This window comes from Cetorhinus maximus, unplaced genomic scaffold (genome assembly GCF_964194155.1).
Source record: "Cetorhinus maximus unplaced genomic scaffold, sCetMax3.hap1.1 HAP1_SCAFFOLD_932, whole genome shotgun sequence".
NCBI classification, from domain to species: domain Eukaryota; kingdom Metazoa; phylum Chordata; class Chondrichthyes; order Lamniformes; family Cetorhinidae; genus Cetorhinus; species Cetorhinus maximus.
The window spans coordinates 75,879-99,095 of NW_027596874.1; the positions used below are offsets into that span (position 1 = coordinate 75,879).

A 23,217-nucleotide genomic window follows, 5' to 3' on the forward strand; every position below is an offset into this window, starting at 1 on the left:
AAGAGTGACGAGGTCCTGCAGCGGGAGTTCAGGGAGTTAGGCAGAAAGTTAAAAAACAGGACCTCTAGGGTTGCAATCTCAGGATTACTCCCTGTGCCACGTGCCAGTGAGGCTAGAAATAGGAAGATAGTGCAGCTAAACACATGGCTGAACAGATGGTGTAGGAGGGAGGGTTTCCAATATCTGGATCATTAGGATCTCTTCCAGGGCAGGTGGGACTTGCACAAGAAGGATGAGTTGCATTGAAACTGGAGGGGCACCAATATCCTGGCTGCGAGGTTTGCTAGTGTCACTCGGGAGGGTTTAAACTAGTATGGCAAGGGGGTGGGAACCAGAGCAATAGGTCAGCAGGTGAAATAAATGACTGGGAACTAGTGAAAATGGCCAGTAGGACTAAGAGGAAGGGCAGGCAGGGAGAAATTACTGAACACAGTGGGACTGGGGGTCTGAAATGCATTTGTTTCAATGCGAGAAGTATAACAGGCAAGGCAGATGAGCTTAGAGCTTAGATTAGTACTTGGGACTATGATGTTATTGCTATTGCAGAGATTTGGTTGAAGGATGGACAGGATTGGCAGATAAACATTCCAGGATTTAGATGTTTCAGGGAGGATAGAGAGAGATGTAGAAGAGGTGAGGGAGTTGCACTGCTGGTGAAGGAGAATATCACAGCTGTATGACAGGAGGACACCTCGGAGGGCTCATGCAGCGAGGCAATATGGGTAGAGCTCCGGAATAGGAAGGGTGCAGTCACAATGTTGGGGGTTTACTATAGGCCTCCCAATTGCCGGCGGGAGATTGAGGAACAGTTATGGAGGCAGATTTTGGAAAGACGTAAAAGCAATAGGGTTGTTGTGGTGGGTGATTTTAACTTTCCCTATATTGACTGGGAATCACTTAGTGCTAGGGGTTTGGATGGTGCAGAATTTGTAAGGTGCATCCAGGAGGGCTTCCTGAGACAACATGTAGATAGTTCAACTAGGGAAAGGGCAATACTGGACCTGGTATTAGGGAATGAACCCAGCCAGGTGGTCGAAGTTTCAGTAGGGCAACATTTCGGGAAAAGTGACCATAATTCAGTAAGTTTCAAGGTGCTGGTGGATAAGGATAACAGGAGTCCTCGGGTTAAGGTGCTTAATTGGGGGAAGGCTAGTTATAACAATATTAGGAACTGAGGAATCTAGACTGGAGGCGGATGTTTGAGGGGCAAATCAACAACTGACATGTGGGGGGGCTTTCAAACGTCAGTTGATAAGAATTCAGGACCAGCATGTTCCTGCTAGGATGAAGGATAAGCATGGCAAGTTTCAGGAACCTTGGATAACGAAGGATATTGTGAGATTAGTCAAAATGAAAAGGGAAGCATTCGTAAGGCTAGAAGGCTTGGAACAGATGAAGCCCATGGAGAATATAAAGAAAGTAGGAAGAAATTTAAGCAAGGAGTCAGGGGGGCTAAAATGGGTCATGAAAAGTCATTGGCAACCAGGATTAAGGAAAATCCCAAGGCCTTTTATACATACGTAAAAAGCAAGAGGGTAGCCAGGGAAAGGGTGGGCCCACTCAGGGACAGAGGTGGGAATCTGTGTGTGGAGCCAGAAGAAATGGGAGAGATACTAAATGAGTACTTCTCATCAGTATTCACCACAAAGAGAAGGACTTAGCGGTCGATTTGTCTAGGGAAGAGTGTGTAGATAGCCTGGATCATGTTGGGATCAAAAAAGAGGTGGTGTTAGGCACCTTGAAGAATATTAAGGTGGATAAGTCCCCAGGGCCAGATGGGATCTACCTCAGAATACTAAGGGAGGCAAGGGAGGAGATTGCTGGGGCCTTGACAGAAATCTTTGTATCCTCCTTGTGAGGTCCCAGAGGACTGGAGAATGGCCAATGTTGTTCCATTGTTTAAGAAGGGTAGCAGGGATAATCCAGGAAATTACAGGCCGGTGAGCCTTACGTCAGTGGTAGGGAAATTATTGGAGAAGATTCTTCGTGACAGGATTTACTACCATTTGGAAGCAAATGGGCGTATTAGTGAGAGGCAGCATGGTTTTGTGAAGGGGAGGCCGTGTCTCACTAACTTGATCGAGTTTTTTGAGGAAGTGACAAAGATGATCAACGATGGAAGGGCAGTGGATGTTATCTACATGGATTTCAGTAAGGCCTTTAACAAGATCCTTCATGGCAGACTGGTACAGAAGGTAAAGTCGTATGGGATCAGAGGTGAGCTGGCAAGATGGATACAGAATTGGCTTGGTCATAGAAGACAGAGGGTAGCAGTGGAAGGGTGCTTTTCTGAATGGAGAGCTGTGACTAGTGTTCCACCGGGATCAGTGCTGGGACCTTTGCTGTTTGTAGTATACGTAAATGATTTGAGGAAAATGTAACTGGGCTAAATAGTAAGTTTGCAGACGACACTAAGGGTGGAGGAGTTGCAGACAGTGAAGAGGATTGCCAAAGGATACAACGGGATATAGATCGGTTGGAGACTTGGGCAGAGAAATGGCAGATGGAGTTTAATCCAGACAAATGCGAGGTAATGCATTTTGGAAGATCTAATACAGGTAGGAATTATACAGTAAATGGCAGAACCCTTAAGCGCATCAACGGGCAGAGGGATCTGGGTGTACATGTCCACAGGTCACTGAAAGTGGCAACGCAGGTGGATAAGGTAGTCAGGAAGGCATATGGCATGCTTGCCTTCATCGGCAGGGGTACCGAGTATAAAAGTTGGGAAGACATGCTGCAGCTGTATAGCATCTTGGTTAGGCCACACTTGGAATATTGCGTGCAATTCTGGTCACCACATTACCACAAGGATATGGAGGCGTTGGAGAGGGCGCAGAGGAAATTTACCAGGATGCTGCCTGGTCTGGAGGTTATTATCTATGAGAGGTTGGAGAAACTCGGATTGTTCTCACTAGAGTGACGGAGATTGAGGGGCGACTTGATTGAAGTTTACAAAAATTATGAATGGCATGGACAGAGTAGATAGTCAGAAGCTTTTTCCCCAGGGTGGAAGAGTCACTTACTAGGAGACATAGATATAAGGTGAGAGGAGAAAACTTTAGAGATGTGCGGGGCAAGTTTTTTTACACAGGGGGTAGTGTGTCTGGAATTCGCTGCCAGAGGAGGTGGTGGAAGCAGGTACGATAATGGTGTTTAAGAGGCAGCTTGGCAAATACATGAATAGAACGGGAATAGAGGGATACGGACCCCGGAAGTGCAAAATGTTTTAGTTTGACAGGCAATATAATCGGCGCAGGCTCGGAGGGCCGAAGGGCTGTACTTTTCTTTGTTCTTTGTTCAATACCACTTGCTGCATACAAAAGATTTCCTCACATTCCACCTGCGTTTCTTGCCCAAAACCTCGTGTCCCCGAGTCCTCATACCATCAGCTAATGGGAATAGTTTTTCCTTGCCCACCTTATCCAAACTGTCATAATCTTGTGTACCTCTACCAAATCTTCCCTCAAACTCCATCACTCCAAAAAAACCCCAGTTTCTTTAACCTATCTTTGTAGCTGAAATCTCCCATCCCCGACACCAGTCTGGTAAATTTCCTCTGCACCCTCTCGAGGACCCTCACATCCTATAGTGTAGTGACCAGATCTCAACAATACTCTAGCTGTGGCTGAGCCAGAGCTTTATAAAGGTTCAGAGTAACTTCCCTGCTTTTGCACTCAAACGCTTCTATTTATCAAGCCCAAAATCCCACATGCTTTGCTAACCACTCAACATATCCTGTCACCTTCAAAGATCTATGCATATGCATCCCAGCTCCCTCTGTTCTGAGCACCATTTAGACCTGTGCCATTGAGTCTATATTGCCTCATGCTGTGCACTCAGAAACTGAGCTCCAGGTTGTCAACACCTCCTTTGAAGCTATGAGAAAACGGACATTTCATTAAACACCCAGAAAAAAAAGGTCCGTTTCCAACCAGGACAACATCTCACTCCTTGAATAAGATTAAGTGAGATCCTGGAAAATGTGGACTATTATCCTTCTCTCAATGAAGGCAGACACAGGCGACAAAATTAATCATTGCCTCCAATGGTGGTGGCTCAGCTTTAGGCCGACTAAGAGGGAGTATTCGAGGCCCAGGATCTCAAATACAAGACTATGGTCATGGTTTACCAGGCAGCAGTGATCCCTGGGCCCTTATAGGCTTCATAGACTTGGACAACCTACAGCAGGCACCTCAAAGCACCAGCTGTGCTGCCTTCGCAAGATCCTCCAAATCCAGTAGCAAGACAGACAACTTCAACAGCATCATCCTCTCTCAAGCAACATGACCAGCATGCCCTCTGAACAAGGGCAATCCGGGATGGGCAATAAATGCTGATGCCCACATCCCATGAATGAGTAAAATAAAGGGTCATGGGGGCACAACGGAAAATTGTTGTTTAGACAGCAACCAGATCAGCCATGATCTTAGGCTGAATGTATCAAACCGCTACAAAGTTTACCCAGCATCAACCTCGGCACCGGAAACGACAATGGCAAAATCAGCCCTGCCAACCCTACAAAATCTTCCTTGCTAACATCTGGTGGTTTGTGCCAAAATTGTCCTACAGGCTAGCTGGCAGAGTTCCAAGGACACAGCTGCTAGACTGGGTCTGCGGCAGCTGCTAAGGGAACCAAAAGGAGGGAAAAGCCTACTTGACCCCTTCCTCACAAATCTACCTGTGGCAAATGCATCTGTCATTGATAGTGTTGGTCGGAGTGACCACTGCAGAGCCCTTGTGAAGACAAAGTCCTGCCCTCACTGAGTATAGCCTCCATATTATGTGGCACTACCACCAAGCTAAATGGGGTAGATTTCAAACAGATTTAGCAATTCAAAACTGGGAAACCATGAGGCACTGTGGGCCATCAGTAGCAGAATTGTATACAACCATAATCTGTAACTCATGTTTTGAAATATCTCCCACACTACCATCAGGGAATCAACCCTGATTCAATGAAGAGTGCAGGAGGGCATGCCAGGAGCATCAGGCATACCTAAAAATGAGGTCTCAACCTGATGAAGCTACAACACAGGACTATTTGCATACAAAAAAATTAAAGCACCATGCAAAAGATAGAGGTAAATGATCTCACAACCAATGGATCAGGTCTAAATTCTGTGGTCCTGCCACATCCAGTCATGAATGGTGGTGGACATTAAACTAACTAGATGAGCAGGCTCCACAAATATTCCTCTCCTCAACGATGGGAGAGCCCAGAACATTTGCAACAATCTACAGTCAAGGGCCATGTGCATTGGAAAATGGGGAACCAGTGGATGTACTGTACTTAGATTTCCAGAAGGCATTTGATAAAGTGCCACATCAAAGGTTATTGCTGAAAATAAAAGCTCATGGTATAGGGGGTAACATGTTGGCTTGGATAGAAGATTGGCTGGCTAACAGGAAGCAGAGTAGGCATAAATGGGTCTTTTTCAGGTTGGCAAGATGTGCCACAGGGATCAATGCTGGGATCTCAAATGTTTACAATTTATATAAATGATGAAGGGATGGATGCCAAATTAACTGAAGACAAAGACAAAGTAGGACAGGCTGTGAAGAGTACATAAGGAGGCTACAAAAAGATATAGATAGGTTAAGTGAGTGGGCAAAGATCTGGTAAATGGAGTATAATGTGGGAAAATGTGTAAATTTCCACATAATGGAATGAATAGAAGAGAAGCAAATTATCTAAATGGTGAGAGATTGCAGAACTCAGATGCAGAGGGATCTGGGTGTCTTAGTGCATGAATTAGAAAAGGCTAGTATGCAGATACAGCAAGTAACTAGGAAAGCTAATAGAATGTTATCATTTATTGCATGGGGAATTGAACGCAAAAGCAGGGAGGTTATGCTTCAGTTATACAAAGCACTAGTGAGAGCACATTTGAAGTGTTGACACTGAACAAAGTCAATAAACTCTCAGCAAAGAAAGGCTGTGTGTCTTAATTTTGTCTTCAACTGGCGTGGATCCTATTATCAATGGTTGGCAGGGAATGGTTGGCCTTAAGAAGAAGATTGGAAACTAAAACTTATTTTCAGACAGAAGATTGCAATTGGAGTTATTTTGGAAAAGAACGGCTGAAACCAAGTGTAAAGTGTTAAGGCATGATTTTCCGCCGTTGTTCTATGAAGCTGAACCTTATGACCAATGGAAGAATGAAGTGTATATGTTGACACGGGTTACGTCCTTACCAGAGAGGAAGCAAGGTATGGCTTTGATACTTTCGCTTCCCAGCAGAAACAGGGTCAGATGTAAAGTATTTTCAGAGCTCCAGGCTCATCAATTGGACACCGAGGGAAGTTTGGATACAGTCTTGAATTTTATGGACAAAATTTATAAGAAAGATAATCTGTTAAATGCATATGAGGCATGGTCAGACCTTGATAAATTTAGAAGGATGAACAGTTATTCCATAGAAGAATATATCATGGGAATTAACAGGTTATATACAAGACTGCAGAAATTCTATTTGGAGATTGCTAATTTAGTGCTTGCTTTCAAATTGTTGGATTGTGGGAAAGTATCGAACATGGATTTAGGTTCTCAGAAAGAGATATGCTTTTGGGGCAGATGTCTGAAGCTTTAAAATTTTCAAGGGAAACCTTTCATTTCCAGCCACTTTTATGGCTCCAATGGAACATTCAGCAGTAACACGAAAGATTCAATGCTAGCATCATTTCGAGACCACTTAGATGTGGGGTGCAAGCATCGATATGAAAGAACCACAAACAAAAGAAATGAGGATAGAGACCCTTCTGGCAGCTTTAACAGGCGACAGGAATTGGTTAACTACGGTAAGAGAATTAACTCCAGGAATAACCAAAGAATGGTAAACAGGTGCTTCCAATGTGACATGAAATATCATCATGCAATGAATTGTCCGAAGCAGAATAACAGGGTTTTTGAAATGATACATGGAAGGATCGGAAGAGGAAGATGACAATACTGATCAGTCAGAAGGAACTGTACTGGTCACCAAAAGCTTTAGTCTGGTAATGGAAGTTCCAGTTGCCAATTCATTGAATTGTGCTGCGTCAGATAGTGGCTACATGTCTACAGTATGTGAAATGGATTAGTTAAAGGGTTGCCTCAATTCTCTATATAGTAAAGACCAAAGCAAGGTTAAGGAATATGAAAGTTCCACTTACTTCCGGTTCAGGGCTGATAATAGAAACTAGGAGTAGGCCATTCGGCCCTTCGAGCCTGCTCCACCATTCATTATGATCATGGCTGATCATCCAACTCAATAGCCTGCTACCGCTTTCTCCCCATACCCTTTGATCCCTTTCGCCCCAAGAACGATATCTAACTCCTTAGAGCCATAGAACACGACAGCACAGAAAACAGGGCATTCAGCCCTTCTAGTCTGTGCCGACATATTATTCCGCTAGTCCCATTGACCTGCACCCAGTCCATAACCCTCCAGACCTCTCCCATCCATGTATCTATCTAATTTATTCTTAAAACTTAAGAGTGAGCCCGCATTTACCACGTCAGATGGTAGCTCGTTCCACACTCTCACCACTCTCTGAGTGAAGAAGTTCCCCCTAATGTTCCCCCTAAACATTTCCCCTTTCACCCTAACGCCATGTCCTCTTGTGTTTATCTTTCCTAATCTAAGTGGAAAGAGCCTACTCGCATTTACTCTGTCTATACCCCTCATAATTTTGTAAACTTCTATCAAATCTCCCCTCATTCTTCTACGCTCCAAGGAATAAAGTCCTAACCTGTTTAATCTTTCCCTGTAACTCAACTCCTTAAGACCCAGCAACATCCTAGTAAACCTTCTCTGCATTCTCTCAATCTTACTGATATCCTTCCTGTACTTAGGCGACCAGAACTGCACACAATACTCCAAAGTTGGCCTCACCAATGTCTTATACAACCTCACCATAACATCCCAACTCCTATACTCAATACTTTGATTTATGAAGGCCAGTATGCCAAAAGCTTTCTTTACAACCTTGTCTACCTGTGACGCCACTTTCAGGGAATTATGTATCTGAACTCCCAGATCCCTTTGTTCCTCCGCACTCCTCAGTGCCCTACCATTTACTGTGTATGTCCTACCTTGGTTTGACCTTCCAAAATGTAACACCTTCTTGAAAACATACAATGTTTTGGTCTCAACTACTTTCTGTGGTGACGAATTACACAGGCTCACCACTCTCTGGGTGAAGAAATTTCTCCTCATCTCAGTCCTAAATGGTCCACTCCATATCCTCAGACCGTAACCCCTGGTTCTGGACTCCCCCGCCATTGGGAACATCCTTCCTGCACCTACCCTGTCTAGTCCTGTTAGAATTTTATAGGTTTCTATGAGATCCCCCCCTCATTCTTCTGAACTCCAGCGAATATAATCCTAATTGACTCAATCTCTCCTCATATGTCAGTCCCGCCATCCCAGGAATCAGTCAGGTAAACCTTCGCTGCACTCCCTCTATAGCAAGTACATCCTTCCTCAGATAAGGAGACCAAAACTGCACACAATATTCCAGGTATGGTCTCACAAAGGCCCTGTACAATTACAGCAAGATGTCCTTGTTCCTGTACTCAAATCCTCTGGCTATGAAGGCCAACATACCATCTGCCTTCTTTACCGCCTGCTGCTCCTGCATGCTTACCTTCAGCGACTGGTGTACAAGGACACCCAGGTCTCGTTGCACATTCCCCACCTCTCAATTTATAGCCATTCAGATAATAATCTGCCTTCCTGTTTTTGCTACCAAAATGGAGAACCTCACGTTTATCCACATTATATTGCATCTGCCATGCATTTGCCCATTCACTCAGCTTGTCCAAATCACCCTGAAGCATCTCTGCATCCTCCTCACAGCTCACCCTCCCACCCAGCTTTGTGTCATCTGCAAAGTTGGAGATATTACATTTAGTTCCCTCTTCTAAATATTGTGAATAACTGGGGTCTCAGCACCCATCCCTGCGGTACCCCACTAGTCACTGCCTGCCATTCGGAAAAAAAGACCCGTTTATTCCTACTCTTTGTTTCCTGTCTGCCAACCAGTTTTCTATCCATCTCAATACGCTCCCCCCAATCCCATGCGCTTTAATTTTACACGCCAATCTCTTATGTGGGGCTTTGTCGAATGTCTTCTGAAAGTCCAAATAAACAACATCCACTGGTTCCCCCTCATCAACTCTACTACTTACATCCTCCAAAAATTCCAATAGATTTGTCAAGCATGATTTCCTTTTCATAAATCCATGCTAACTCTGTCTGATTCTGCCACTGTTCTCCACGTGCTCAGCTATTAAATCTTTTATATGGACTCTAGAATTTTCCCCACTACTTGGTCTATAATTCCCTGTTATCTCTCTGCCTCCCTTTTTAAATAGTGGAGTTACATTAGCTACCCTCCAATCTGTAGGAACTGTTCCAGAGTCTATAGAATGAATCTCAGAAGATGACCATCAATGCATCCACTATTTCTAGATCCACTTCCTTAAGTACTCTAAGATGTAGATCATCAGGCCCCGGGGATTTATCGGCCTTCAATCCCATCAATTTCCCCAACACCATTCCCCGACTAATACTGATTTCTTTCAGTTCCTCCCTCTCACTAAACCTTGTGTTCACCAACATTTCTGGTATGTTATTAGTGTCCTACTTTGTGAAGACAGAACCAAAGTATGTCTTTAGTTGGTCAGCCATTTCTTTGTTCCCCATTACAAATTCCCCTGTTTCTGACTGTAAGGGATCTACATTTGTCTTCACCAATCTTTTTCTCTTCACATACCTATAGAAACTTTTACAGTCAGTTTTTATGTTCCCTGCAAGCTTACTCTCGTACTCTATTTTCCCCTTCTTAATCAATCCCTTGGTCCTCCTTTGCTGGATTCTAAACTGCTCCCAATCCTCAGTCTGTTGTTTTTTCTGGCCAATTTGTATGCCTTTTCCTTGCATCTAATACTATCTCTAATTTCCCTTGTAAGCCATGGTTTGGCCACCTTTCCTGTTTTACTTTTGCGCCAGACAGGAATGAACAATTGTTACAGTTCACCCATGCGTTCTTTGAACGTTTGCCATTGCCTATCCACCGTCATCCCTTTAAGTAACATTTCCCAATCCATCACAGCCAACTTGCGCCTCATACCATCGTAGTTTCCTTTATTAAGATATTATAGAGTCACTAAAAGAGAGTTGTGATTCCATGTAAAATAGCTGCGATAAACCATTTTATCAGCAAAGATGTAGTATCCAGTGAAATACACTTACTGCTGAGTAAGCCATCTATGAAGAAGGCTCCAAAGAAATTAGATATGGAACACGATAAGGAACTGTTTTTGGGAAATCTGTAGCTTTACAGTTTGCACAATCCGGACATTATTGTACCCCCTTAACAAGGCCTAATGTTTCTAATCACCATGTTAAAACAGTGTTGATGACATCAGGGATAGGAGTTTAAAGGAAAAAAAGGCAAACTGTTTTAAAATTAGATTGGCAATTTGCCTATCCATCGAGTCATAGGTTAAAAATTCTACTAAAGGATGCAGGGGTAATAGAAGATGAATATACTAAACTTATAGAAAAGATCAGTGAGAAATACGATGTGTGAAGAAAAAGGAGGACACCGTCATGGTCCGTAGTGAGTCTCCCATTAGCAAGAGACTTCAATAAAATTGTAGCAATGGACTTGAGGATATGGGATGAGGACAAAAACATTTTTCTCCTACACTTCATAGACATGGCAACTAGATTCAGTCTGTCAACAGTAGTATATGATAAAAATGAAAAGGTGATTCTGGACAAGATAATGGAAAAATGGATGGGAACTGGACTGGGAGCAATTTTCCAGTGATGAATTTGTGAAAATATGAACATCGTAGTAATGAACAAAGCAGCGGGAAGTCCCTTTAGTAATAGGGTTTGTGAAAGAAATCATGCAGTAATTGATGAGATGCTTCACAAAATCTGAGCGGGCCAACCAAGTTGTAAACTGACATCTGCCCTGGCGTGGGCAGTCCGTGCAAAGAATTCACTTCAAATGGTTAGGGGCTATAGTCCCTATCAATTAGTTTATGAGAGAAGTCCAAAAGTACCTTCAGTGATGTGGGATCAACCCCCCCAGCCTTGGAAGGGACTACAATTAGTTCAATTTTTTTTTTGAATACTTGAATGTCCTGCATGCAGGGAGAAAGGCATTTATCAAGGTTGAGGTTTCAGAGAAAATTCAGCGAGCTTATGCATGCAGAAGGCCACCAGAAATAAATTTTAATTCAGGGGACATGGTATATTACAAAAGAGAAGGGCAGTAAGGATGGAAAAGCCCGGGTAAGGTTATAGGCAGTAATGGACAAACAGTAATTTATCAAACTGTTAGGGTAAATTCAAGGATAATTGGCAATGATTATATATTTAAGTGAAGAGGGACAATGCACTTCACATACACATATACATTAACAGATCTAGCAACTTAAGACTGGGCATCTATGAGGCACTGTGGGCCATCAGCAGCAGCAAAGTAATGCTCAACATCAAACTGTAACCTCATGGTCCATCCCCCACTCAACCACTACCACCAAGGCAGGGAATAAAACCTGGTTCACTGAAGAATGCAGGAGGGCATGCCAGGAGCAGCACCAGGCATACCTAAAAATGAGCTGTCAACCTGGTGAAGCTCCAACTCAGTACTACTTGCATGCCAAGCAGCATGCAATAGACAGAGCCACAACTAATGGATCAGATCTAAGCTCTGCAGTCTGGCCACATCCAGTCGTGAATGGTGGTGGACAATTAAACAACTCACTGGAAGAGGAGACTCCACAAATATCCTCATCCTCAATGACAGGGGAGCCCAGCACATCAGAGCAAAAGATAAGGCTGAAGCATTTGCTACAATCTTCAACCAGAACTGCCAAGTGGATGATCCATTGCGGCCTCCTCTGGAGGCCCCAGCATCACAGATGCCAGTCTTCAGCCAATTCAATTCACTCCACATGTTATCAAGAAGCAGCTGAAGGCACTGGATACTGCAAAGGCTACGGGTCCTGACAACATTCCAGCAACAGTACTGGAGACTTGTGCTCCAGAATGTGCCACGCCCCTAGCCAAGCTGTTCCAGTACAGCTACAACACTGGCATCTACCCAGCAATGTGGAAAATTACCCAGGTATGTCCTGTATACAAAAAGCAGGACAAATCCAACCCAGCTAATTACCGCCCTACTCTCGATCATCGGTAAAGTGACGCAAGGGGTCGTCAACAGTGCTATCAGGCAGCACTTGCTTAGCAATAACCTGACACTCAGTTTGGGTTCTGCCACGATCACTCAGCTCCTGACCGCATTACGGCCTTGGCTCAAACCTGGACAAAAGAGCTGAACTCAAAGTGAGGTGAGTGACTACCCTTGACATCAAGGAGCCCTGGCAAAACTGGAGTTCATGGGAATCAGTTGGAAAAGTCTCTGCTAGTTGGAGTCATACCTAGCACAAAGAAAGATGGTTGCAGTTGTTGGAGGTCAATCATCTCAGTTCCAGGACATCACTACAGGACGTCCTTAGGGTAGTGTCCTAGGCCCAACCATTTCAGCTGCTTCATCAATGACCTTCCTTCTATCATAAGGTCAGGAGTGGGGATGTTTGCTGATGATTGCACAATGTTCAGCACCATTCACGATTCCTCAGATACTGAAGCAGTCCATGTACAATGCAGCAAGACCTGGGCAATATCCAGACATGGGTTGACAAGCGGCAAGTAACACTCGCACCACACAAGTGCCAGACAATGACCATCTCCAACAGGGGAGAATCTAACCATCGCCCCTTGACGTTCAATGGCATTACCATCACTGAATCCCCCACTATTAATATCAGGAGGTGGGAGGGGTTACCATTGTCCAGAAACTGAACTGGACTAGCCATATAAATACTGTGGCTACAAGAGCAGGTCAGAGGCTAGGAATCCTGCAGCAAGTAACTCACCTCCCAACTCCCCAAAGCCTGTCCACCATCTACAAGGCACAAGTCAGGAGTATGATGGAATACTTGCCTGGATGAGTGTAGCTCCAACAATACTCAAGAAGCTTGACACCGTCCAAGACAAAGCAGCCTCCTTGATTGGCACCCCATCCACAAACATTAACTCCCTCCAACACTGACACACAGTGGCAGCAGTGTGTACCATCTACAAGATGCACTGCAGAAACTCACCAAGGTTCCTTAGCCAGCATCTTACAAACCCACGACCACTACCCATCTAGAAGGACAAGGGCAGCAGATGCACAGGTACACCACCACCTGGGAGTTCCCCTCCAGGCCACTCACCATCCTGACTTGGAAATTAATCGCCGTTCCTTCACTGTCACTAGGTCTAACAGCACTGTGGGTGTAACACCACAGACTGCAGCAGCTCACCTTCTCAAGGGCAATTAGGGATGGGCAATGAATACTGGCCTAGCCAGCAATGCCCACATCTCACGAATGAATTAAAAAAAGATATGTTGGGAAATTACAAGGAGCAGCCTATGGCAGATAAAGGGATGACTGAATACGAACAAAGCAATACTGAAGTGCAGGATAAGTCTATTTATCCCAAAGGAAAACTACCCAAAGCTGGCACTTGAGTAACTAGAGAAAGAAGCTGGCAACATAGAAAGGAAACTGTGGAAATGAAACAAGTGTTTTAATGGGTTGAATGATGCGTCAAGGGTGTGGTATTTCTCAGTTTGCTCCGTCCTGTTGAAAACAGGTTGCACTCAGCTAAAGCCAGGCCCAGCAGTGTTCTATTGATATCACAAGGAGAAACTGGCCAGTATTTTTAAAATGCACGCTGATAATTTTCTGCAGAATTTGAGCAATGGGTGATATATAAAATAAAACGAATTTAACGTTGGAAATCAGGCTTCGGGGGGGGGGGGTGGTTTTTAAACATATAAGGGCAAGACATTAAGCAGAATAAGTCAGGAGCAACCTTGAATCAACAATCTTACTAAGAAAATGTCAGTCACATCCCAATAAGTCGGGCTAGCTCCTCACAGAAAGAGTATCTTGCATCCAAGGAAGAAACAGACTAAAAAGTTTGATTGGACAATTGAGCTGGTTGTGCACTCAGACTAGACCTGATGCCAGTTATAATGTATTGGAACTGAGTACTATGATGAAACATGATACAGTTGAGGAAGTTCTGAGAGTAAGTAAAACATTGAAATTAAATTGAGAAATGCGCACTCAAATCTCCAGCCTTGGGTGGACCAGGAGATATGAGGTTAGTCATTTTTAGTGCTACTTCACATGCCAATCTTCCAGATGGATATTCTAGCACAGCAGGGTTTATCATTTTCTTGGCAGGAAAAAATATGAAATCTTGTCCAATGGCTGAGAAGTGAAGAAAATGAAAAGGATAATTAAAAGCACCTTAGCTACTGAAACACTGGTGTTAGTAGAAGCTAGAGTTATGGGGGTGAAGGTATCTAGTCTACTGAAGGAAATCCTATACAGGGAGAGAGAAAAGTTCGCCCATAGAATGCTATATGGATAGCTGTTCTTTTTGGGACAACGTTCATTTGACAAAGGGTGTCACTGAAAAAAGGTTGAGGATTGACCTTGCTGGTATAAGCAAAATGTTGAAAAGACATCCTAGGGTCTTAAAAGAGGTAGCTAATGGGGTAGTTGATGCGCTGGTGTTAATTTTCCAAAATTCGCTAGGTTCTGGAAAGGTTCCATCAGATTAGAAAGTAGCAAATATAACCCCTCTATTCAAGAAGAGAGGGAGACAGAAAATAGGTCAGTTAGCTTGTCGTCTGTCGTGGGGAAGTTATCAGAATCGATCATTAAGGAGGTTATAGCTGGGCACTTAGAAGAGCTCAAGACAACCAGGAAGAGTCAGCATGGTTTTGTGAAAGGAAAATCATGCTTAACCAATTTATTGGGAGTTTTTTGAAGGAGTAACAGGTGCAGTGGATAAAGGGGAGCCTGTAGATGTACTGTACTTGGATTTCCAGAATGCATTTGATAAGGTGCCACACCAAAGATTATTACAGAAAGTAAAAATGCATGGTGTAGAGGGCAACATATTAGCATGGATAGAAGATTGGCTGGCTGGCAAAGAGCAGAAAGTATCCATAAATGAGTCTTATTCGGATTGGCAGGATGTGACGAGTGGAGTTCCACAGGGATCTGTACTGGGGCCTCAACTTTTTACGATTTACATCAATGACCTAGATGAGGGGAGTGAAGACATGGTAGCTAAATTTACATTGGTAGGTAGGAAAGTATGTTGTGAAGAGGACACGAGGAGGTTGTAGATGGAAATATACAGGTTGAGTGAGTGAGCAAAGATCGGGCAAATTAAGTTTAATGTGGGAAAATGTGAAGTTGTTCACTTTGGCAGGAAGAACAAAAAAGCAGAGTATTACTTAAATGGAGAATGGCTGCAGAATTCTGAGGTGCAGAGGGATCTAGATGTTCTAGCATAGGAGTCACAAAAAGTTAGTATGCAGGTACAGCAAGTAATTAAGGAGGCTAATGGAATGCTATCCTTTATTACGAAAGGAGTTGAACATAAAAGTAAGGATGTTATGCTTCAGTTATACAGGACATTGGTGAGACCACACCTCTATCACTGTGCAGTTTTGGTCTCCTTATTTAAGGAAGGATGAAAATACATTGGAGGCGGTTCAAAGGAGGTTTACTAGATTGATACCTGGAATGAGTGGGTTGTCTTATGAGGAAAGGTTGGACAGACTGGGCTCCTTCCACTGGAGATTAGAAGAGTGAAGGGTGATTTGATTGAAGTGTACAAGATCTTGAACGGCCTTGACAAGATAGACATCGAAAGGATGTTTCTTCTTGTGGGTAAGTCCAGAACTAGGGGTCACTGCTTTAAAATTAAGGGTCACCCTTTTAGGACAGAGATGGGGAGAAATTTTTTCTCTGAGGGTTGAAACACTTTGGAACTCTCTGCCTCAGAAGGTGGTGGAGGTGGGGTCATTGAATATTTTTATCGTGGAGGTAGATAGATTAGGCAAGGGAATCGAAGGTTATTGGGGTTAGATGGGAATGTGGAAATCAAAACACATAATCAGCCATGATCTTATTGAATGGCGGAGCAGGCTCAAGGGGCCAAATGGTCTACTCCTGTTCCTATTTATCAGAATCTCAGAACCGCTCAGTGCAGAAGAGGCCCTTTGGCCCATCGAGTCTGCACCGACATGTGAGAAATACCTGACCTACTCACCTAATCCCATTTACCAGCACTTGGCCCATAGCCTTGAATGTTATGACGTGCCAAGTGCTCATCCAGGTACTTTTTAAAGGATGTGAGGCAACCCACCTCCACCACCCTCCCAGGCAGTGCATTCCAGACCATCATCACCCTCTGGGTAAAAAATCTTTTCCTCACATCCCCCCTAAACTTCCTGCCCCTCACCTTGAACTTATGCCCCCTTGTGACTGACCCTTCAACTAAGGGGAACAGCTGTTCCACATCCACCCTGTCCATGCCCCTCATAATCTTGTACACCTCGATCAGGTCGCCCCTCAGTCTTCTCTGCTCCAACGAAAACAACCCAAGTCTATCCAACTTCTCTTCATAACTTAAATGTTTCATCCCTGGCAACATCCTGGTGAATCACCTCTGCACCCCCTCCAGTGCAATCACATCCTTCCTATAATGTGGCAACCAGAACTGCACACAGTACTCCAGCTGTGGCCTCACCAAGGTTCTATACAACCCCAACATGATCTCCCTACTTTTGTAATCTATTGATAAAGGCAAGTGTCCCATATACCTTTTTCACCACCCCACTAACTTGCCCCTCCGCCTACAGAGATCTATGGACACACACGTCAAGGTCCCTTTGTTCCTCAGAACTTCATAGTGCCATGCTGTTCATTGAATACTTCCTCATCAAATTACTCTTTCCAAAGTGTATCACCTCACACTTTTCAGGGTGAAATTCCATCTGCCACTTATCTGCCCATTTGATCATCCCGTCTATATCTTCCTGTAGCCCAAGACACTCAACCTCACTGTTAACCACCCAGCCAATCTTTGTGTCATCCGCAAACTTACTAATCCTACCACCCACATAGTCATCTATGCCACTTATATAAAATGACAAATAATAGGGGACCCAGCACAGATCCCTGTGGTACGCCACCGGACACTGGCTTCCAGTCACTAAAGTATCCTTCTGTCATCACCTTCTGCCTCCTACAACTAAGCAAATTTTGAATCCACCTTATCAAATTACCCTGTATCCCATTTGCATTTGCCTTCTTTACAAGTCTCCCATGTGGGACCTTGTCAAAGGCTTTGCTGAAATCCATATAAACTACATCAACTGCACTACCCTCATCTACACACCTGGTCACCTCCTCAAAAACTTCAATCAAATTTGTTAGGCATGACCTCCCTCTGACAAAGCCATGCTGACTATCCCTGATCAAACCTTGCCTCTCCAAGTGGAGATAGATACTCTCCTTCAGAAATTTCTCCAATAGTTTCCCTACTCACTGGACTGTAGTTCGCTGGCTTATCTCTACAACCCTTCTTATATAGCGGAACCACATTAGCTGTTCTCCAGTCCTTTGGCACCTCCCCCGTGGCCAGACAGGAATTAAAAATTTGGGTCAGAGCCCCTGCAATCTCCTCCCTTGCCTCCCTCAGCAGTCTTGCACACAAATTTTCCGGACCTGGATATTTGTCCACTTTTAAACCTGCCAACACCTCCAATACCTTGTCACTCCTTATATCAATGTGTGAATGCAAGTGTGGGACTGTTTGAGGAAGAGAGGTGCTTGCTCCAAGCAATTCTTGAAATATGGAAGACCAATATTTTCTCTGAATGCTTTGTATTTAATTATAAAAGGTAAAAAAGAAAAAAAATTTAAAGAAGGGGAATATAGGATCTATTAAATGGTTGGTTGCACAATAATGAGGCATAGATGAAAAATATGTAATTTGTTTTTGATTAGTTTGAAAGATTGTATTTTCAAATGTTTTTAACTGAAAAGAGGGGAACCTGTCAATGTCTTGTCAATTACATTAAGGTTTGTTAATGTCAATTACACTGTTATGGGAAACAGGTATTCGAACACACAAAAAGGGGTATCTGGGACACTGGGTATATGTGAGGAGTGTTGACACTGAACTAAGTTATTAAACTCTCAGCAAGGAAAGACTGTCTTAGTTTTGACATCACCAACCAGCATGAATCCTATTATCAGAGACATAGACTTGTGGAAAGGGCAAATGTATGGTGGCTGAAATTAAGCACAGAAAAATGCGAGATGATATTCTTCCTATCAAAAAGTGAAGAGGATTTTAAGAAAGCATTTGACAAAGTACCCCAAAAAAGCTTGCTGAAATTGAGGTGCAGGCAATGGGAGAGGCAGTGTTAGCTTGGATAAAAAAAATTGGCTTATAAGAAAACAGCACTCGTGGTAAATTGTTTTTCCAGACTAGAGGATGGAGACAGTGTGTTTCCCAAGGGTCAGTGCTAAATTATTGTTATTAAATACAGGGGGCATGATTAAGAAATTTACAGACAATACAAAAATAGGCTGTGTGGTTGATAGTGAGGAAAAAAGCTGTAGACTGCAGGAAAATATCACTGGATAGGTAGAAAAGTAGCAAACTGAATTCAATTTGGAGAAGTGAGAGGTAACGCATTTGGCAAGGGCAAACAAGGCAAGGGAATACACAATAAATGGTAGGATACGGAGATGTGCAGAGGAACTTGAAATGCTTGTTCACAGATCCCTGAAGATAGCAGGTTGAGAAGATGGCTAAAAATGCACACGTAATACTTTCCTGTTATTAGCCCAGGCATAGAATACAAGAGCAGGATTCTATATTAGAATTGTAGAAAACACTAGTTTTGCCACAGCTACAGAAGTGTGCGCAATTCCAGTCACCACATTACAGGAAGCTCTAGAGGTTACAGAGGAGATTTACAAGTGTTACAGAAAGGGGGCAATTTAATTTAAACAGCCCTGATTTCTCCTCTCACTACCTGTCCATAACAAAGGTGTTTTGACTTTGATTTCCCCCTTTGTAAACTGTGGCGTATTTCCCAACCCCTCCGTTTTGGTGTGATCAGATTTCTATTAATAGCCCCACAGCAAACTCGAAATAGGGTGAACTCACACACTCAAAACACAAGAGCATTCGCAATGCGCCCACACCTCTTTTTTATTTGCATTCATACAGTAAAAGAGGGATAAAGAAAAGAGGTACAGGACAAATAACACAGAAAATAGGAATTATTGTTTCAGATAAGTCCAGAATCAGAAGTCCAATGGTGTATTCCTTCAGAGGTCAGCAGGTTGAAACAGATGCTGGATAATCCACTTTTCCAGCAGAGATGACTTCCATGATGAAATGGGCAGGCAGAGGTGAATTAGTCTTGTCGGCGATGGCACAGAAGTTCGGGGGTTCCAGTAGAAACAGCGTAGATGGGACCAGGCATTCAAACCTGGACAGAGCCTTTTTCTGAGTTGCTGCTTAGTTGATGGAAGATGGCAGAATGATTGGCAGTACAGCAAGACAGGCTAACTGGTTCTCCCAGCTGGGGCATGGGGGAAATCATGTGACATGACTCCAACTTCTCCACTTTGGCTTTAACAAAGGGTGCATATTCCTTTATCTGGAATCTTGAGACTGAAACTCAATGGTTGAAACATTAACAAAAGCGATTGCAGGGTCCAGAGTCCTAGCAGGTTAGGAGTCTCCACTGGCCAGGCCTTGCTAAAGAAATGTAAATTAGCTTTGCATAATTCCCTTGGAAGTTGGTCTTCTGCATCTCTTCAGAGTTAACGAGGAACTTCTCTGAATACCAGCAAGATCGTTCTGTCTGAGTCATAGTCAGCCATGGCTTCAATCATTGTAACGCCTTTGTCCAGTTTTTTAAAAATTTTAGAAAGTAGCCTGGATGATATACATCAGCATATTTCCAGGGTTGGAGAATTCTAGCTCCGAGGGAAGATCGGTTCAGCTCGGCTTGTTTACTTTTTCAACAGCGGAAACTGAGGGGGGATTTAATTAAGATGTAAAAAATTATGAGGTGTCCAGATGGAATAGACAGGAAGAATCCATTTCCCTTCACAAAGAGGTCAATAACCAGAGGGCACAGATAATCAGCAGAGAGGTTAGAGGGGAGTTGTGGAGGTATTCTCTCAACCAAGGGGTGATGAAGGTCTGTAACTCACTGTCTGAAAGGATGATAGAGGCATAAACCTTCACTGCATTTAAAAGGTGCTTAAGACACGCACTTGCTGTAGCCTTCAAAGCTATGAACCAAGAGCTTGAAACTGGGATTAGGATGGCTCGCTATCTTTCAGCCAGCACAGACACAATGGTTTGAAATGATTCTGTTGAAGGGTCATTTGGACTCGAAACGTTAACCGTGCTCCTCTCCGCAGATGCTGCCAGACCTGCTGAGTTTTTCCAGGTATTTTTGTTTTTGGTTTGAAGTCTGCCTTTTGTGCCACCAATAACTATAATTCTATGATAAGAAAAATGACAGAATGTCTCTCCTTCACAATACGATCAACAGCTGGAATAGGTTTCTGAAGGAGCAGGCTGGGGTTTTAAAGGCAGGGCGTTTGAATCATTTAACAAACAGTTGGTTGTTGAAACGGGAGCTAATAGGGTTGTTATTCTGCAAGAATGCGATAAAATGGGGTGAAAGATCTCCTTCATTGAAACCCAAATAGGCCAGAAGAGATTGAGGAAGCTGATGATAAGGAACAGTCTTTTTATTCATTCACTTGATGTGGGTGTCACTGCGTTTATTGTCAAACATTAATTGCCCTCAACTGAGTAGCTTGCCAGGCCATTTCAGAGGGCAGTTAAGAGTCAACCACATTGCTGTAGGTCTGGAATCACAAATGGTAGGTTGGGTAATGCAGCAGATTTCCTTCAGTAAAGGGTAATGCATGAACCAAAACAAAAACAGAATTACCTGGAAAAACTCAGCAGGTCTGGCAGCATCGGTGGAGAAGAAATCAGTTAACGTTTCGAGTTAACGAAACGTTAACTGATTTCTTCTCCACCGATGCTGCCAGACCTGCTGAGTTTTTCCAGGTAATTCTGTTTTTGTTTTGGATTTCCAGCATCCGCAGTAGCTTTTAGCTTTTTGTTTTTATCTATAATGCATGAACCAGATGTGTTATCACAACAATCCAGTAGTTATGTGGTCATCATTACTGATACTTGATTTATTTGTTAACTGAATTTAGATTTCCCAGCTGTCATGGAGGTATCTGAACTCATGTCTCATAAGAACTAGGAGCAGGAGTAGGCTATTCAGCCCCTCGAGCCTGCCCCGCCATTCAACGCAATCATAGCTGATCTCATTTCGGCCTCAACTCCAATTTCCCGCTGAGAGGCCCCATAACCTTTCAACCCGTTGCTAATTAAAAATCTGTCTATCTCCTCCTCAAATTTATTCAGCATCCCAGCATCCACTGCACTCTGAGGTAGTGAATTCCACAGATTCACAACCCTTTGAGAAAAGTAATTCCTCCTCATCTCTGATTTAAATCTACCACCCCTTAGCCTAAAACTATGGCCTCTCATTCTAGAATGCCCCACAAGGGGAAACATCCGCTCCACATCTACTTTGTCTATCCCCTTTAGCATCTTATATACCTCAATTAGATCTCCTCTCATCCTTCTAAACTCTAGCGTGTATAGGCCCAAACTGCTCAATCTCTCCTCATAAGACAAGCCCCGCATCTCTGGAATCAATCTAGTGAACCTCCTCTGAACCGCCTCCAATGCAACTACATCCTTCCTCAAGTAAGGGGACCAAAACTGTGCACAGTACTCCAGGTGCAGTCTCACCAATGCCTTGTACAGTTGCAACAACACTTCTCTATTTTTGTACTCTATTCCTTTAGCAATAAATGCCAAAATTCCATTTGCCTTCCTTATTACCTGCTGTACCTGCATACTAGCTTTCAGCGATTCATCCCTCTGCACTGAAGCATTCTGAAATTTCTCTCATAAATAATAAGTAGCCTTTTTATTCTTCCGACGAAAATGGATAACCTCACACTTATCCACATTAAACTCCATCTGCCAAATTTTGGACTATTCACCTAACCTGTCCATATCCATTTGTAAATTTCTTATTTCTTCATTGCAACTTACTTTCCCACCTATTTTGGTGTCATCTGCAAATTTAGCTATAGTACTTTCTATCCCTGAATCCAAGTCATTAATATAGATTGTAAATAGTTGGGGCCCAAGGACCGAACCCTGTGGCACCCCACTAGTTACAGCTTGCCATCCAGAAAAAGACCCATTTATCCCGACTCTCTGCTTTCTGTTGGTTAGCCAATCCTCTATCCAAGCTAATATATTACCCCTAACTCCGTGTGATCTCATCTTGTGTATTAATCTTTTTTGCGGCACCTTATCAAAGGCCTTCTGGAAGTCCAGATATACTACATCTACGGGATCCCCATTATCCACTTTGCTTGTCACATCTTCAAAGAACTCTAGCAAATTGGTCAAACAAGATTTACTCTTCATAAAACCATGCTGACTCTGATGGATTGCATTTTGACTTTCCAAATGCCCCATTACTACTTTCTTAATAATGGATTCCAACAATTTCCCAATGACAGTCGTTAAACTAACTGGTCTATAGTTTCCTACTTTCTGCCTCCTCCTCCTTTTTGAATAAAGGCGTTATATTAGCATTTTTCCAATCCACTGAAACCTTTCCAGAATCCAGGGAATTTTGGAATATTATAGCCAATGCATCCACTATCTCCGCTGTCACTTCCTTTAAGACCCTGGGATGTAGGCCAACAGGTCCTGGGGACTTGTCACCCTTTAATCCCAATAGTTTGCTCAGTACTTTTTCTCTAGTGATGGAGATTGTTCTAAGGTCCTCCTTCTCTATACCCTCTGCACTACCTGTTACTACTGGGGTGGGACTAGGGTCTTCCATCTTGAAAACTGAGGCAAAATATTGATTAAACATCTCTGCCATTTCTGCGTTCCCCACTATTAACTACCCAGTCTCATCCTCCAAGGGACCAGCATTCACTTTAGCTACTCTCTTTCCTTTTGTATACTTGTAGAAGCTTTTGCTATCAGTTTTTACATTTTGCACTAGTTTTCTTTCATAATTTACCTTTGCTCTTATTATTTCTTTCGTAACCCTTTGTTGATCTTTAAAAATTTCCCAATCTTCCAGCCTGCCACTGACCTTTGCAATTTGGTATGCCTTAGT

At 43.3% G+C, this 23,217-nt stretch overlaps 1 protein-coding gene across 2 annotated transcripts in view; it reads right to left on the bottom strand.

Moving 5' to 3' along the window:
- spg21 (SPG21 abhydrolase domain containing, maspardin) overlaps positions 1–23,217 on the bottom strand; it is a 78,853-nt gene that overhangs the window by 24,652 nt on the left and 30,984 nt on the right. The window lies entirely within an intron of this gene.